Source organism: Balaenoptera borealis, assembly GCF_965194805.1.
Source record: "Balaenoptera borealis genome assembly, chromosome: 8".
Taxonomy (NCBI): Eukaryota; Metazoa; Chordata; class Mammalia; order Artiodactyla; family Balaenopteridae; genus Balaenoptera; species Balaenoptera borealis.
This window is the reverse complement of record NC_138865.1, coordinates 100,345,262-100,362,437: the sequence shown is the minus strand read 5'-3', so window position 1 is coordinate 100,362,437 and position 17,176 is coordinate 100,345,262. Positions and strand designations below refer to the sequence as shown.

At 42.3% G+C, this 17,176-nt stretch overlaps 1 protein-coding gene and 1 pseudogene across 9 annotated transcripts in view; one reads left to right on the top strand and one right to left on the bottom strand.

Moving 5' to 3' along the window:
- Positions 1-17,176, bottom strand: part of LOC309634224 (eukaryotic translation initiation factor 2 subunit 1 pseudogene) — a 71,724-nt pseudogene that overhangs the window by 47,748 nt on the left and 6,800 nt on the right. The window lies entirely within an intron of this gene.
- Positions 4,470-17,176, top strand: part of LPAR1 (lysophosphatidic acid receptor 1) — a 160,320-nt gene continuing 147,613 nt past the window's right edge. The window contains exon 1 of one of the 8 annotated variants that reach the window (XM_082404145.1): positions 4,470-10,189. The gene's annotated coding sequence lies outside the window, so the exon portion shown is untranslated. Of the gene's footprint in view, positions 10,190-10,243; positions 10,406-10,453; positions 10,891-11,165; positions 11,362-17,176 lie in introns of those variants that run through there. The other 7 variants (XM_082404144.1, XM_082404142.1, XM_082404143.1 and 4 more) reach the window with 7 other exon arrangements.

Sequence of the window (17,176 nt, the reverse complement as noted above, 5' to 3'; positions counted from 1 at the left end):
AATGTAAATAAAATCCACATTGGAGGAAAGAAAAATACGCTATGGATAATAGAATCAATCATGTGGGTTTCGCACTTTATAAGGTCTCCTAGGATGCAGGGCAAAAGATTAAAAAAAAGGCAAAGAGATAAAAATGACAACAGAGGAACTGAATGGAGAACAGAGAACAAAGAGCCAGTATATTGATGAGGCTGACCCTGAAGGGGACAACAAATGAAGCAAAGACCACAATTACCTATATAGTAGAAGAAAACTTTCCTGAGCTTATTGTATAAATTTATAAAACGAATTATAAATTTATTATATAAAGACCTATTTCTGTAGATTTGTAGTTTCTAGGTTACAACATAATTTACTTTTTATTTTTTTGAAGAGAATAGAAAACATTCAAAGATACACAAAGACTAAATATATACTACCCATAAAGCCTTGTTGAGAAATGTAAACATTAGTCCAAGTGCCTGAGGTGTATACCAAGTTGAGAACATTTAAAAATTATTATTAAATTTTTTTATTAAAAAGAAAGAATAAAATAAATTCATTAAGCATTCAGCACCAGAACCTAAGGAGATTTACAAAATAAACCCAAGGAAGTCAGTAGGAAGGATTTAACTATGAACAAAACAACTAATGAGATACACAGCAGAAAATGAATAGCACTGATAAATCCATCCTAGATCTGTTTCTTTTTTTCGTAAAGAGTCAAAAAAAATCCGTAGCAAAGCAAATCATTAAAACAAAGCAAAACAAAACAAAAAACACGTAACCTACAGTACTAGGTTAAACAAAGGGGTGAAGACCGTAACAATTCCAGTTCAAGCAATTTGAAAATCTCAACAAAAAGACTATTATATGATGATCATTGAAAGATAAATAGAAAGATAAATAGGATAGAAACTGTGGAAGATACTTGTGCAGGTTGGGTTCTATGTAGATGCGGAGGCTGAGGTAGGAGAACAAAGAAAGGGTTTATTGGGGAGTAACATCTATGAAAAGAAAAGGTGGAGAAGAAGAATAGGACAGGGGAAGCTACCAGACCATGATACAGACCCAATAAAGTCTTCACTAACCCAATACAGACCTTGGGAGCAAAGATGGTTCATTAGAGAAGTCCCTCGTTAGACAGAAATGGCTAGGTCCTTGTACCACCCCCTCGCTCAGTCATTGGCCATGGTTGACCATGAGAAGAGTGTAATCTTGGCTATCACTTTGCTTATTCACTGGCTCAAGGGATGCCCTAAGAAGAATGTGGCCTCACCTTAAATTGCTGAAAGCCATGGACCATCTGCTAACCGCACCCTTTGCAGCAGGTTTGTGAGTTCTTTCTCGGAATGGGTTTGAATGGCACATCTCCATGTCTGCGAAGCCGGCTCAGCATTCCTGCTCGTGGAGATGATCAGGAATTCCACCTCTTCCCTCTCCTTTACCAGTTGGAAGAATTATGGAAGGGGGAGGATCATGTTCATTCAAGTTCATCTTGGAATATATTACGATACTCAGTGTAATTTATACTTGCCAAAACCTATCCCTAATGGGTCAGATCCATGACCTGTTAGTCTAAATTTCTACAAGTCAGTTCAGATCTCTCTCTGGGAAAAAGTCCAGTTATTGTTATTGCTGTTTATCTTTTAGCAACTTAAGTTCCCAGAAACGGCTTTTAGATAACTTTTCAGAGATATTTTTTTCTAGATATTTTCTCAGAAATTGGAGATTAATTAACCTCATCCTCAAATTCTGTCAAGCCTCAATTGCTATACTTCCTTCCTTCTGGTCACTCTGCATCTTCCCAGGGGTTTTAGAGTATCCCGTGTTACTGTCTCAAACCCCCTATAGTCCCTCTGTACTCTGCAAATTAGCAGTGACTTCTGTGAAGTCACCTCTTGTCTGCAGAGCAATCCTCCCAAGGTTGTGGCCATATTTTATATCAAATTAGTTCCTGTTCTAGGGTTTGTGATCTTTCCATGGCACAGATATAAGGTGGCCAGGGGTTCTTAGCAATCATGGATAAGAACTCCATATTTAGTGGGTGTTACAGGCTGAATTGTGTCCCCCCCAAACTCTTTTTGAAGGACTTAAACCTCAGCACCTCAGAATGTGACTGTATTTGGAGTCAGGGCCTTTAAAGAGGTGATTAAGGTAAAATGAGGTCATAGGGGTGGACCCTAGTCCAACAGGACTATCCTTATAAGAACAGATTAGGGCACAGACACACACAGACTGAGGGGAGGCCAAGTAAAGACATCTGGAGAAAACCGCCGTCTGCAGGACTAGGACAGAAGCCTCAGAAGAAAGAACCCTTCATCTTGGACTTCTAGCCTCTAGATCAGTGGGAAAATGAATTTCTGTTTTTTAAACCACCCAGTCTATAGTACTTTGTTATGGCAGCCCTGCCAAACTAATACAGTGGGTATCAATCTCAGCCAATAAACTTCGATATTCAAGAAGGATTTTTCTATATTTCAGATTAAATTCTTATTCTGGATCTCCCATTCCTCATGGTTGGTGGGAAAACATGAGGTCAGTTCTTTTGCAATTTTCTTCTTTTCTTAGGGCATTATAGTTACACACCCCTGTCTAGATCAGTTACCCTTCCCGAGTTTTATATAATGGCAACGTGTTGGAGGGGCTTCTCTAGCATCGGTCTGCAGAGGTTGCCTCTGAGACTTCCTTTGTCCAAGTCCACTGCTGATATGTTACCTGTGAGACATGACCATCTGTGACTAAGCTATGCCATGTTCCATCTACCTAAACACATCTTGCAGCTTTTCTTCTAAGGCGGCTTGCTTTCTCTCCAGCAGAATTGCTGGGAAGCAGGACAGAGGTGCCCTCTGTTCTTGGGATACACAGTCTTCTCTCTGTTGCTCTCACATTCCAAGTATACTGTTTTTCCTTCAGGTCTATACATACTGTTTATGTCTGTAAATCCTCTTCTCCTAAGAGCTTAGGTTTTCTATAAAGATTTTTGGCTCTTCTGTTTTCTGTTTTGTCATATACTTTCCAGAGCAATGAGCACAGAACATACGGCTATTCAACAATGAAAGAAGGAAAGTAGAAATACAGGGAGAAGAAAACATGGGAAAAAAATCTCAAAATATAGTTTGGTCATGTAATTATTATATCCTGCTAAAGTCAGAAGACACATACCATTGATTATATAAATATATTTTATGGTTATATAGAATTAGAATCCTAGCCATGGAAAATCACAGGCTTTTTACATAGAAATAATCTACTGACTTGCTTATTATTAAAAAAAAAGTTTTTATTGAAGTATAGTTGATTTACAGTGTTGTGTTAGATTCTGGTGTACAGCAAAGTGATCCAGTTATACATGTATATATATTCTTTTTCATTATAGGTTATTATAAGATATTGAATATAGTTCCCTGTGCTGTGCAATAGGAACTTGTTGTTTATCCTGACTTGCTTATTATAGTTAATTTTTCTTAGGACATGTGTAGAGTGTATCTTGGTTTTATATAGGAGTAAAATCATTCTCTGCTCTTAAGTGTTGTAGTGTTTAATATGTTCAATCACAACAGCAGCCCTCAGAGGATGTGATGGCTGAATATTATTCCATAATAGTTTGTCTTAGAAATATCATTGTATGGATAGATCCAGATAATTACACTTGTGTTTTAAAATATACTATTCAGGTGTAATTTACAAATAATGTTACACCAACCTTAAATGTTCAGTTCACTGAGTTTGGACACATATATACACCCATGTTACCACAACACAAAGCAAGATATAGGATAGTTCCCTTACCCCAGGAAGTTCCCTTGTGTGCCTTTTCTCTCAGTCCCCATTCCCTACGCAATCATTGTTCTAACGTCATAGATAAATGTTGCCTGTTCTGGAATGTCACAGAAATGAAATCATATAGTATGCACTGTTTTGGATCTAATTCTGTTCAGCATATTTTTGAGATTCATCCATACTGCTGTGTATATCAGGAGTTTGTTCCTGATATTGCTGACCAGTCTTCCATTCATGTCCATTATTGTTTTTCAACCTGTGGAATTTACTCTGCTTCTGGCAGAGTAAATGTTGTCAGAGAAATGAGGGGGATTGGCAGAGGCATTCAGTTAAATGTAACCAGTAGAGTTTGTGCAAAGGTGTAACACGCCCACTTCTGGCGAATGCCCACTCTAGAGGGCAGGTCATCAGAATCTCTACTTTTCTCAGATCAATCCACAATCTAGGCTATAGGGTGTCACTGAACCCCTGAGATTACAGTCAAAATGTGTATGAATATATATATATATATATATATATATATATATATATATATATATATATATATAAGTTAAGCCAAGGTAACTGAGAGATTCCCCAAATTTAGTGGCTCAAAGAACAAAAACTTTCTTTTTCACATAACAGTCCAGAGAGATGCTCGCGTCGGTAGAGAGGCTCTCCTTCACATGGACAGGAGTGTCCTTCAAGCGTCAGGAGTCATGGCTGCCTCTCATCTTCCATCCATGGCTTCCAAGGTTGGTGTGGGTATTGCCATCCCATCAACAGAAGGGACAAAGAACCTGAGGGAGCACACCTGAGAGGAGTTTCTGGTAGTCCTAGAATCAGCAGAAGTCACTTATGCTCAAGTTATACTGGAGACAGCTCAGTTACGTGGCCTCGATTAATTGCAAGAGAGGCTGGGAAATCTAATCTAGCTGGTGCCCCAAAAGGAGAGAATGGATATTGCAGTTGCTTCTGCTACAATATGTATATCCTACGTTTACCTGTAAAGCAGTTTCATAGCTTTGATTCAGTTCTGAAAGGGGTCCACATCCAAAAATGTTTCAGAGCCTTCTGTTAAGGGACCACTACCCCACTGCTTCTTCCACCTTGCTCTAGGAGGTATAATAGGCTATCAAGTCAAAACAACAGAGATGACATAAGATACACATGACTTGGGAAAGCCCCTGTCCCACTTTTGCCCAGAGTGTCACAATACCGCTCATATTCCTTGGAACACTCATTGTAGGTCTTGAGGCAGACATCACATCAACTACTAGAACTCACAAGAATCCAGCATATTAGAATCGTCCATATATTATTTGAAAGAAAAGAGCAGACTCTTTTATGGTTTGTACTTTTTGTACCATTTGTAAGAAATTCTTCTCTATCCTGAAAAGATGAAGATATTCTAAAAATCTGGAAGTTTTACTTTAGGTCTTCACATCATTAGGAACTTATGTTTGTTTACAGTGTGAGGTAGGTATCCCATGTTGTTTTGAAAATATATTTAGAGAGTGCTAAGGAGAACTACAGAGAACATCTTTGATGTACTATTTTACATGGGCTTATCTCATTTATGTGTGGTTCCGTTTCTGAACCTGCCATTCTCTTTCATGAGATTATTTACCAGTCTCTGCACCAATCCTACATTGTTTCAGTTGGTGAAGCTTTAGAATATTTTGATACCTGGAGCGACAATTTTCCCTCCTTATGCTTCTTCAGAATTGTCTTAGTTATTCTTGGCCTCTTCCACTCCCACATGAATTGTAGAATCACTTTGTTAAGGTCTATGAAAAACCCTACTACAATTTGGAGTAGATTGCACTCTGTTTATGGAGTCTTTTCATCCATGAACATGATATTATCTGTCCATTTATTGAGGCCTCTTCATGTATTTCAATACATTTTTATAATTTTCTACATATAGTAAATACAGATACTATACCTTTCTTTTAATTCTTATTCAAGTTATAATAAAAATTTGTTGCTATATAAGTGAGACCTTCAAACATTTATTATTTCTAATGGGCTGTGGCTTCATTGTATATAGATCTTTTATTCAACAATGTTGCTAAACTCTCTGTTCTAATATTTTATTAGATTTGCTTGAATTTTCTCAGAAGACAATTATATCATCTACAAATCATTTTTTTCCTGTTTTCCAACCCTTATATCTTCCAATTTCTGTGTGTGTGTGTGTGTATGTGTGTATGTGTGTTATTATCTTGGCAAGGTGCTTTAGTACAATTCGGAATAGAAATGGTGAAGTGATCCTTGTTTTCTTACTTTAAAAGGAAAATGTTTAATGAATTAACACTAAGAATAATGCTTCTAGAATTAGGTTGTTGGTAGCAACTCTATCATGTTCAGGAAATTCCTCCCTTTTCTAGTTTGCTGAGATTAAGAAAAATGAGTGGCAAATTTCTTTACATTTTCTACTATGAAGCCATTCTTACATTATGGTATCAGCCTGATGTGCTTGTGATGTATTTTTTAAAAACACATTGCTGAACTTGGTTTGATTATATGTAAGAATAAAATTTTTTATTCCTTTTGAGATTGGTCTATAATTTTCCTTTCTATTTTTTTGTCTGATCTTGGCATCAAGATTTTATTAGCTCATAAAATAACTGGGGTGCTTTCCTTCTTTTTCTCTGAAATCATTTGAATAGAGATTACCTATGAAGATTTGGTAAATCTTTGCCACCAAATTTTTGACCCTTTTTGTAGGTAGATTTAGAAATATGAATTCAATTTATTCAATGGTTACAAATATATTCATGTTTTTAATTTGTTTGACTCAATAAAGTTTTGTAATTTGCATCTTATTAAAAAGTATCTATTTCAGCTAAGTTCTAAAAATGTTCACAACATTCTGTTAGTATTAGAAAAAAAGTCTCGAAACTATAATTTTAATCTCATTCACAGTCTTGTTTCTTTTCTCTCTTTCCTCACTATGTCTTACTAGAAATTTACCAATTTTATTATTGTTTTATAGAACTAACTTTTTGTTTTGTGACCCTTTCTATGATTTTTTGGATATTTAAGTCTATTTTTAGCTCTAAAATTATACATATAACACACATATATGTTTTTTTCATTTTCTTCCCCCCTCCCCTTCTTTAGATCAAAATCTTTTAGATCAAAATCTTTTTATTTGGGTGAGGGAAACTACAGGAAAAGGATTTGCTCACCCTTGATCTACTTCAGACACTACCCAGATTATTCATGCAGAAATACGTGATAAGAAAAAGGTGAGCAAACAGTCACTCTGTTTAGGGCTTTCATTTCATTGTAGTCTGGTCCTCATACAGGGCTGCTGCACACACAATCCCATCTTCTACTCTCTGTTCCTAGAGTCTCTTTATGTCACTTCTACCCTGAAGAGTGTTATTTTATTTTATGCTATTTTAGTTTTACTACATTGGGCTGACCTCACCCACCTCTGCCACTGGCCTTTTAAAATAGAAAGGTTTCCTAAGGAGAATGATTTCTTTCTAGTCAAGGGGAAAAACAGCAGCAAGGTATAAATACCCCATTTTAAAAAGGAAGAAACCTCTGCCTGAGAGGCACCTGAAAAATTTTCCCAAGCAGGCTGAATTCTCTCAGGGTATTGTTTCGCCGGAATACCTTCTCTGCATCAGTCTCTACGTTAACAGACTGGAGGGAAAGTTTCCAACAGATCTTTTTGCTGATAGTTTTGATTACTCTCTAGTAGAAAATTTCAAAGGCTTTTTGCCAGAAGGAAGGGAATGTGGGAAGGCAGAGGGAACTGGCATGACCAGCAAACCCTTCTGAACAAATAACAGAGCCAAAAGTAGTGACAGCCAATGTTTCAATCCTAAATGCTTTGCAAATTATAGTCCTTGGACCACTAGATAACAGCAATAATCTGACAAAGTCTACAGTTATCAAGATATTAATGTAAACTGTACTTGAAATACTCCTCATTCAAATTCTCTTCATTTTGCTGAAAATATTTTTTCTCATGTTTGACAGCACCAGCTATCTTTGGGCCTCTGGCTCTGGTGAAGTCATTTGAAGAAACAGATCTAGAGAAACATTGCTTGGCAGAGGATAAGAGAGAAAGGTTAGGACAGAAAGCATTAAGATGACTATCCAAGAAAGGGAATCAGTTTGAATGGCAAGGGGGCCACAGACAGATAAAAACATTAAAGAAAGTATATCAAGGTATCCTTCTGCATCTCTGTTGAAATAACATCACCTACTGTTGTGTTTGAAGAAGCCTGCTCAAATATATTATCTTACTTCGTTAAAGGCAACCTGGAACCTGATAAAATAGACTTTATTAGTATTATTATCCCAGTTTACAGATGAGAAAACTGGCTCGTTTGGAACACAATACTAGTTTTGATGGATTAATCTCTGTGCTGAACTGGATTCTGTATTGGATTTCATTTTCTCTCTCCTTTTACCCTGGGCATACAACCTACAGTTGATTTTTAAAGTTATTAAACTAAAACTGGGTGAAGAGCAGTCTCATTCAGACAGGTCCACATGTGTCAGGGAGACAGGTCTGTCCAGGCTGACCTTGTACTTTGCTCTCCAATTCATTCTAGGCCATAGTAGGCCAAATAAAGAGGAAAGAAAGTTTTTTAAAGCAAATAACTTGGAACTCTTGAATACATGTCTTGTGTGGACAGAACTCCTCATTTGATGTTAGAAAGGACCACAGAGTAGTTAAGGCAGTTAATATATAGTCAAAGCAGAAGCAACCATATTCCTTAAGATGGTAAGAGGTAAAATCAATATCCTGGGAAAACATTCAAGCTGAGTGGTAGGCAAGAAACTCATTTGCACTTTATCTTTGATTTATGAGGAAGGGTGAAAGGTTGAAATAATTAATTTGTAAATTAATTAATTATGTGATACTATTACTGTAGTTAATATAATAATTTAATTATTTTAAATAAAATTTTAAAATATTCTTTTTACTAGATATAGAAGTTTTGGTATTGAGAAACCCAACAGTAAATACAGAGAGCGTGTACTAGAAAGAAGACAGGAAAATGAGCTAAGTGATTTTTCTGAGGTGGGTAGAGCTATGGTGGAAAACAAAAGTCCCTTTCAGTATAGTCTTTCTTTTCTTACCAATATATGCTTTTTATTATATTTAGATTATATAGTGGATATTTTCCTATTTGTCCTGGTATCTTCTTTTTAGAGTTTAAGATCAGCTCTCATTATTTTTGCGATAAGAGAGTTTTTATATGCATTTCTGCATGCTGTAAATGAACATATTAGCACCGTGCATGTATTAAAATTTTTATTTTTTCACATTTTAATGGATTATTATAAAATAAATGATAAATTGGTAGGAAAGGAGAGGAAGCAGAGTTGTTTAAGGCTGATTTTTTAACAAAGGGGATTTGATACATTGTTTGAAAAAGGAAACAGCTTCAGATAGTAATGGATGAGCAGTCAGGGTTTAGCTTTGAGCGTCCTGTGAAATCCGCAAGACGAACTCAGTCAAGGTTCGAAGCAGTCACTTGCGGGCGACGGTCACGTTCTCTTCGAAGCAGACCTCACTGGAAGCTTGAGACGTTTCCATCCCCACCAAGAAGTCTTCCCCTCCCAGCCCTGTGCGGTTTCCGGTGACCTCTCATTTCTGCGAAGCCCGAGGTTACCGAGTGACCGCCACCAACGCAGCCCTCCCTCCTGGTTCTGCGTTTCTTGCTTATATGTACTTGTATCAGTCCTGCCAAGTTCCCTGACATACTGTTGTCGTAGACCCCACGTGCCGTTTCAGGCTAGAGTTTGCCCAGTTTTTACTTGTAAGCTGCTACTTTTGTTGTGTCGCGGCTTTAGCAGTGGAGCTAGAGGCAGAGAATTGCCAACACTCCAGGAAGCCAAGGGTGGGAGGTGGGTAGGGGGTGGCGCGGCTGGAGAGCCCCCCGGTGGACCGGGTGTTGTTCCAGAACCTGGGCGAATCTCTGTGGCCGCCACTTTCCCGAGAACCATCCCCAGGCCTTAGTCCTGCGCCGCTCCCGCCCACACCTCCAGGTGTGTATTCCCCGCCCTTAATTACTCTTCTAAATTGATAGTTTGCACTTGCAAAGTTACACTGGGAAAGCGGAAGAGAAATTTATAATCATGGATATGGAGAACTAGGGGAGCACAGTCACACTTGCTTTGGTCTGCAGACCCAGGCAATCGAAAACTCAGAAATGGAAACGTGTGCACCTTTCCGGCAGCAAAATTGACTCTGCGTTCTTTGCAGCCTCGACTTGAAGGCTGCGCTGGGAGAAAGTCTGTGCCTCCGGGAAAGTTTGGAAACGGAACTACGGGAGAGGCCAGACATCGGGGATTTTGCGGGCCCTGCGATGTCTTCCAGAGCTTTTCAAGTGGGGAGAGAAGAGCGACAAAATGAAAATGCAACGTGTAGGGGAGCCCGCCCGAGTCCCGCAAGTTGTCGGTCGCAGAGGTGAGCGCGGGAGCGGGTGGCGATGGGGATCCGGAGCTGGAGGCCGTGGGTCTCCAGCCGCGGGTGGGTCCGATCCGGGTGGGGGGCGGTGGGAAGATGATGAATGGGAGGCTTGGGCTACCCTCCGCCCCCGCCTTGCAGGCGGGGCGGGGAGTCCGGCAACTGGATGGGGGAGGAGGAGCACAGAGGGTAGGGGCTCTGGGGGCATCGCGCCAGGTAAGGGAATGAGCCAGGGGGAGGGAGTCGGGGGGGTGTGGGAGTTGCTGACTTGTGCTACGTGGAGCCTGCAGAAAAGAAAGAAGGCGGAGGAAGAAGGGGGCTGGCGTCCGCCCTGCTCCCGCGGCCCTCCCTCGGCGCCCCCCTCCCCCGCCGCCCTGCCAGCGCGCCAAAGCCGGAGCAGTCGGGGCCGAGCGGCGGCTGACGCTCCCGGAGCCGCGACGCCCCTGTCCCCCAGCGGAGCCTGCCGGGATCTCGGGCGGCCTGGGCCCCGGCGCCGCCGAGCCCTCCCCGGCCTCTCGGCCGCGCGCGCGGGACCCCGGCGGGGTGGGCGCAGGGGGCGGCCCCGCTCCGGGCGACGGCCGAGGGGCGGGCGGAGGGCCGGGCTCGGCGGGCCGCGGGGCGGGGGCTGCGGGGATTGACCGCGCAGCCTGAAGCCAGCCCGGGGGCGGCGGGAGCCGGACGCGCGGCGGCGGCGGGCGCAGGTAAAGGGACGGGCGCGGCGCGGGGTGGCGCGAGGGGACGGTGCCCTCTGAGCGCGGAGCCAGCTTTCGCCGGGTCCCTTCCGCCGCTAAACGGCGCGCTGGGATCGCGCTGTCCTGCGGCAGACGGGCTTTGTGGCTGTGTGTGTGTGTGTGTGTGTGTGTGTGTGTGTGTGTGTGTGTACGCGCGCGCCTGTGCCGGGTGTGGGTGGGTGTGCATGCTCGTGTGTGTGTGTGTGTGTGTGTGTGTACGCGCGCGCCTGTGCCGGGTGTGGGTGGGTGTGCATGCTCGCGGGCCGACCTGCAGGAGGCGAGGCGCTCCTGGCCTCCCCAGCCAACCAGTTGATCGAGCGCCGGGAGGGAAGTGGCCGCAGCCTCCCGGGCCGCCGGCCCTCCCGTCTCCCAACCGGGTCAGCGCTCCCCGGGGCCCACGCTGTGCCCCGTGCCAGCGGCCGGGACCCGCCCAAGTGACACGTAGGTGGTCTCCGGTTACCTGGGTCTGGGTGGGGGCCCGAGCAGGCTGGCGGGAGGCGCTCGACATTACCCCCAAGCCGCGTCCCGGTGGACGTGGCCCGCCGGGGGTCCCCGCGCCCCGCAGCGCCGAGCTTCCCCACCACTTGCTTCTCACCGGCCACGCAGCGGTCTCTCCCCGCCTGAGGACTTTAAACTTAAGTTTCTGTCCGGACGCCTAACAAACACGTTTATCAAGTAACTGGGGAATTTAAGGCAAGGGAGGGACCTGGCTTTGAGTTGGTGGTTTTGAAATAGACGGGCTCGTTTTGTGTGTGTGTGTGCGCGCGCGTGTGCGCAGGACTAGTTTGTTGTGAATGGATTTACCCATTTATTCTTGTTTTTCTTTGCTGCCATTTGGACTTTGATGTGTAAGAATGACGGTATCCAGGACTTGTTGCTGCCTTCAGTCTGGGGCCTGAGATTGCTGCTTTCTGCTGCTACTTCTCTTTTTTGTTGTTGAAATCCATGGAGGTTTCGTAAATGTGGGTTTCCAGCGAGCGCTGGGTTGTTAAAGTTTCACTATGAACGCGTTGTTTCCCATTGGAATAGATACATATTTACAAACATGAATCTTGAAAACAGGTGACTGCAGTTATGAGAGCAAAATCCTCTATTCCTTCGGGCTTTTAACAGTCCGTGTTTTTCACCTATTTGCATAAATGTCGTTTGCCCAGCCTAAGCATAACTGTGAAGCAGGAGGTCTGTTATTCAAAGCTTGCAATTCGGGTCAGAGGGAGACCGTGCTGGTTTAAAACTGCTAAGTTCATTCTCATAAGAAACTATTCCCTTGTCAAATAAGAGTAGTAAGCCCCAAGGAAAAACGGTGTGTACTGAAGTTATGGCTATTTGGACCGAATTAAATTGCATTAACACACACATGCATAATGTCATCCATTTGTTTCTGCCTTTGATTCTCCAGTTCTGGGGAGGCCAGAGCATATTTGCCCCAAAAGCAAAATTGTGAATAACGATCGGCATTGTTAAGGCTGCATTTTTCTTGATACCATTTAATATGAGGATAAAGAAGCCAAGTAGCCAGAGAAAGAGGTAGTGTGTGGCGGGAAGGCCGGGCTGAGGGGCCAGGCAGGAAGACTGGGTTATCATAATCTGAGCCCACAGACACACCAAGTCCCCTAGCGGTGCGACTTTAGCCGGTTAGGTCAGCCGGTCCTCCTTCTCGGTGTCCTCATCTGGAAAATGGAGGGGTTTGATCATCTCTGCTGTTCCTTCCAGCCCCCCCCCCCCGATAACTACAAACTGGAGGGTGGTTATCCCATGTTAGAACGGTAGGAAGAGAGTAAAGGCAAGTGTCAACTGTTACTCTGGGAGGTAAGGGGGGAGGGCAGGAAGGCCAAGAGGGTTGAGGAAAAGCAGCAGTGGGAGATGCCTGGAGGGAGAAGAACCTGGAGGTGGGAGTCGGTTCTCCCCTGGTTTTTTTTTCCTCCTGCACAAGGACATCAATAATACCACCCCACCTCACCCCAGTCAGTCGTCCATTACCCATATTATTTATTAAAGTGGGTGAGCTACTTAACCTTAAAATTGACTTGGAGTCTGTAGTCTGACCTGCCCAACTTCCCATTTGCATCGTTGTCTCTCAAGAGGCGAGCTGCTGCTCAGTGCTGAGGGCACTCAGTGGGTCTCAGAAATCTCTGCGAGTGATGGGAAAAGTTACCAGAGATGGGAATGTAAGTGGCAGCCCTTTCAACACCTGAGTTTGAAACGTCTATTTTTATTTGAAGCTAATCTTTTCCGAAAAGTAATTTGATTTAAAAGAAGATTCTACCACAGATTTCTCAAGGTTTTACTGAATCTGTTCTGACTGTTAGACCTACTGGAAAATTCAAAGCAAGTAAAACTCTCACTTGCTAAGTCTTTTTGATACATAATGACAGTCAGTCTGAAGTTCATGATTTTTAGGCAGGAGAATCTTATTTCAAATGCTTAGTAAGGAAAGTTGCAACCTGGGCAGAATATACTGTATCATTTTCACTGGGAAGCTCTAAGTGTCCACATAACAAGACCTGAAATTTAGTTTGAGGTCACGATTTTAATATCTGTGCTTGATGTGTGGCCTGTCTCCCTTTTATTTAATTTTTTTTTTTTTTGGTACCTATATGCATACACACTTGAGGAACATGATGTATTTTAAAAGTGAAGTGTGATGTGATAAAACTTGGTTTAAAGTCTGAAAGCTTGCTCTGGCCTTGCTAACTCAGCATCTTATTTGGTTTCTAATGTTTACATACCACGCTATGTTCCAAATCCCTGTAGTGTTACTTAGCTATCTCATGGAGAGCTATTATGAATGCCTTAGAAAGTTGGTAGAAAAGGAGGAAATTTTAATTGGATAAGCAGTTACTGAATTCCTTCGACAGTGGCAGATACAAGGAAGAGAAAAGGGAGGCTCTAGAAAGAGCTGCAGTACAGAGGGAAAAGATGCAGCTAACTTCAATATATAGCAGCTGGGTTGCATAACTAAGTGGCAGCTGTAGAATCCAAGAAACTTGGCATGCCAGGGAATGGAAAATTAAATTCTGTCTCTGGGGAAGACTTCACAAAAGGGACTTGAAGGATGAAAATGATGTGTCTCTTAAAAGATGAATGGTGGGGAGTGAACTATGTAGTTGGAGTCCGGGGTAATGAAGGCTGGAAAGATACAAGGCGATAAATTGTGGAGACCTTGGCTGTTATTTTAAGGAATTGTACTACCTAGGGACAGGGAGGGGGAAGTACGGTTTAACCCCACAACGCAGGAAGACACTGAGTCACAAATACTGGGCATAGAGAGGGCTGAAATGATTGAGAGGTGCCTGAGCCCTGATTCCATTACATACCCTGGTAACTCAGGCTGAGTGAGTTTCAGGGCACTGCTGCCAGCTTATCCAGATTATAGAAAGGTTACAGAATAAAGAATATTGCCCCCAAATTGATAGTGGCCTTTTGAGAAATTTAATTTAGTGAAAATTAATGATGTTACTGTGTTACATCTGGACCTTGCGAGGCCCTTGAAGCATGTGGGTTAAAATTGCTCTCCAGGCTCAGAGCTGACCAAGAAAGCATTTTGCTTTGTTTTTGTTTAGGGAAGGGCCTGCTAGTTAATGCTAATTGAAACGTGAATCTAATGGCAACCGACATTCTTGACTGTGTTTATGTTATACATAGTATTTCACAGTGGTTGAATATTTGCAGCACAGAAGAGAATTATTATTAGTTTAGAAATGGGGTTAACGCCCTTGTAAAAGGTAAGGGGGTGATGTTGGGGAGAGGGGAGAAGCACCCTTGGTGTTGCAGTGAGGGCTGACGCAACCACGAAGACCCTTTATTAAGTTTAACCTCCAATAGAAGTAGCTTGCCCAATGCTGTAGATGAATACTTCTCTGACAACCTCCTTTCTGGTCATCTGCCTCTTTTGTTGTTGTTGTTCTTTCCCCTAACTCCCCTGAGCGAAGGTGTATAGCTCATTATCTCTCAGACAGGAAGAATCTCTGTGGGCTCCATTTGGGAGAAACTTCCAGCAACTCTGGAGGTTTCCTCTCACACCGCAATACCTCTGTGTCAAAGGTGGGAGTGGGTGGCGTTTCAGCTGCATGTCAAAGGTGGAGCTGATTTGAGTAAGTCTTCTAATTGCCTTCGAATCTGGAGGTGCTGGGCTAACAAGGAGACATGATGAAAGGAGATTAGGTCAGCTGCTTGTTACTGTCTTCTGAATACAATTTGAATGAATGATCCTCCCAGCAGCTTGTTTTATCTTCTGCAAGGGAACTTGGGTTTGGCACGTTTAATCAATTAATTAAATTAGTTAAGTTGAAGTAACTCAAAGTTTTTTGGTTTTTATAGGAGGGGGAGGGAGAGTGCTGGTTTTGGTGATTTTATTTAAATTCCCTGCCTTTTTTTTTTCAGCAGGTTGGTATGATTTCAAAGTAATGTTGTTGTTACTATTATTGACCTGGGGGTGTGGGGCAAAGAAAATTGTCTCAATCCTTGGATGTTGGCTCCTGTCATCTGATCAGTACTGTAGAAACTTCAACTTTGAAGTTCATGTAACATTCAAATTTCTTTCAGAAATGAGAGGACTATTTTACTACATGCATGGATTTAGGCTATAATTTATTTGATTTTTGTGGTACTGTTTTAAAAAAAAGTGATGTAAGGACAGGGCAGACTCTTAACTTTAGTCCAGTGCTAAAACAAATACGTGTAAGCCTGAATGAGGTAGATCAGGTTGTGTTTGTTTTCTTTAATATGGAGATAAAGGAAAGGGATTTCAAAACCAGCCTCTTTCTCTGAAAGAGAGAAAGTTGGACTAATAAAACCTGGTTATGGATCTCTTTGGGCTGGGATTTCCAAGGTTGAAACTGTTGTTAAAGGAACTCTTGTTCATTACGGCCATCATGTGTGCCTTGGCTTCTTAAGGTTTAGGATTCACTATACAGAGAGGGCTACTGTGAACCATTCCTTTTCAGCAAGTTTTCTTTTTTCCCATTTTCTTAAATCTCAGAACAATAGACTGGACTCGATTTCATGTAAGTCTGCTATACTCAACTTTCTTCCTGTATGTTTAAGTGGTTCTTCTTGACCAATCCCCAAGCTGCCTTCATTCTGAAACTTGGCCCTAACAGAAGGATACTCCTGGCTCTTTGGAAGGAGACATGATTTGGTGGCAGAGGAAACAAGTTCTGTTCTACCCTAGCAGCACTGAACTGACCTCCTGCTATAACCCAAGCATTGTGCTAGGTGCTAGATGGAGGCAGGGAGTGGGGATGAATAAGGCAGGATTCCTACCCTTCAGCAGGAGCTGAGCTTACCGACATATTAACAGATGATGATTGCAATTCAGTGTAACAGGTGTGACGAGGGAGATAAGCTCAGGGCACTGTGGGAGCACCAAGCAGGGGCACCTGACCCTCACGGGCATGGGGTGGGGGTGAGGGTGAGGGAAGGCTCCTAGGAGATTAAGATCTGGGAGGAACCTAGGAGATAAAGCAAGAAACACAGAAGAGAAAAAGGTGATCAAGATAGAGGGAATCAAGAGGCTTTTAATTTCCAGTGTTGTTATTGCTGAATGAGTCAAAGTTCCATTCTTTTTATATCTGTAAAATAAGAATAGGCACTGATATTATCTGGTTGCTAATTCTAGTTTTCGTTTACTTGTTCCTTAATCTTTAATTTGTTCATTTATTCCAGATGCAGTAGATATTTGTTGCACACCTACTAGGTACTGGGGAACAGTAGGAAACAAGACATGGAAGGTCCCCTCTCTCAAGGAGTTTGCATTCTATCATATTATGTTAATGACTGAAGTTCTTTTGAAACATCTTCAGATATGGAGCATGTTTGTTGAGTTTCAACTTTAGGAATGTTTTCTTCAAACTAGGCCCAGTGTTTTCAGGTCAGTTAGCTTTTCTTAACAAGAGGAGAAGAGATGGATCCTGGTATTCTCATTTTTGTTTTATAAACTTGAAACTTTTTTTGCCCAGATTTACCTCTTAGTTTACCTCTTAGTCAAGTCTAGAGATAGACATAACTGTGTCTTATCTGTAGCCCTGGCTTGCTTCCTTCTTATTTCAGATATTCTTACTTGTGACCCAATTTGTGTTTGAGGTTCTATATTCAGTTGATGACTCGCTTCCTAGAATAATCCAAACCTAGCCTTGGTGGGAAGTCAGACCTATTTTGAGGTCACGCCACAGTGAACGCTGCTTCGTTAATGCATTTTACTCATCCTGTTTAAGTCACTCGGGTATGAGCACAGTAGAAAGTGTTCTCACCAGAA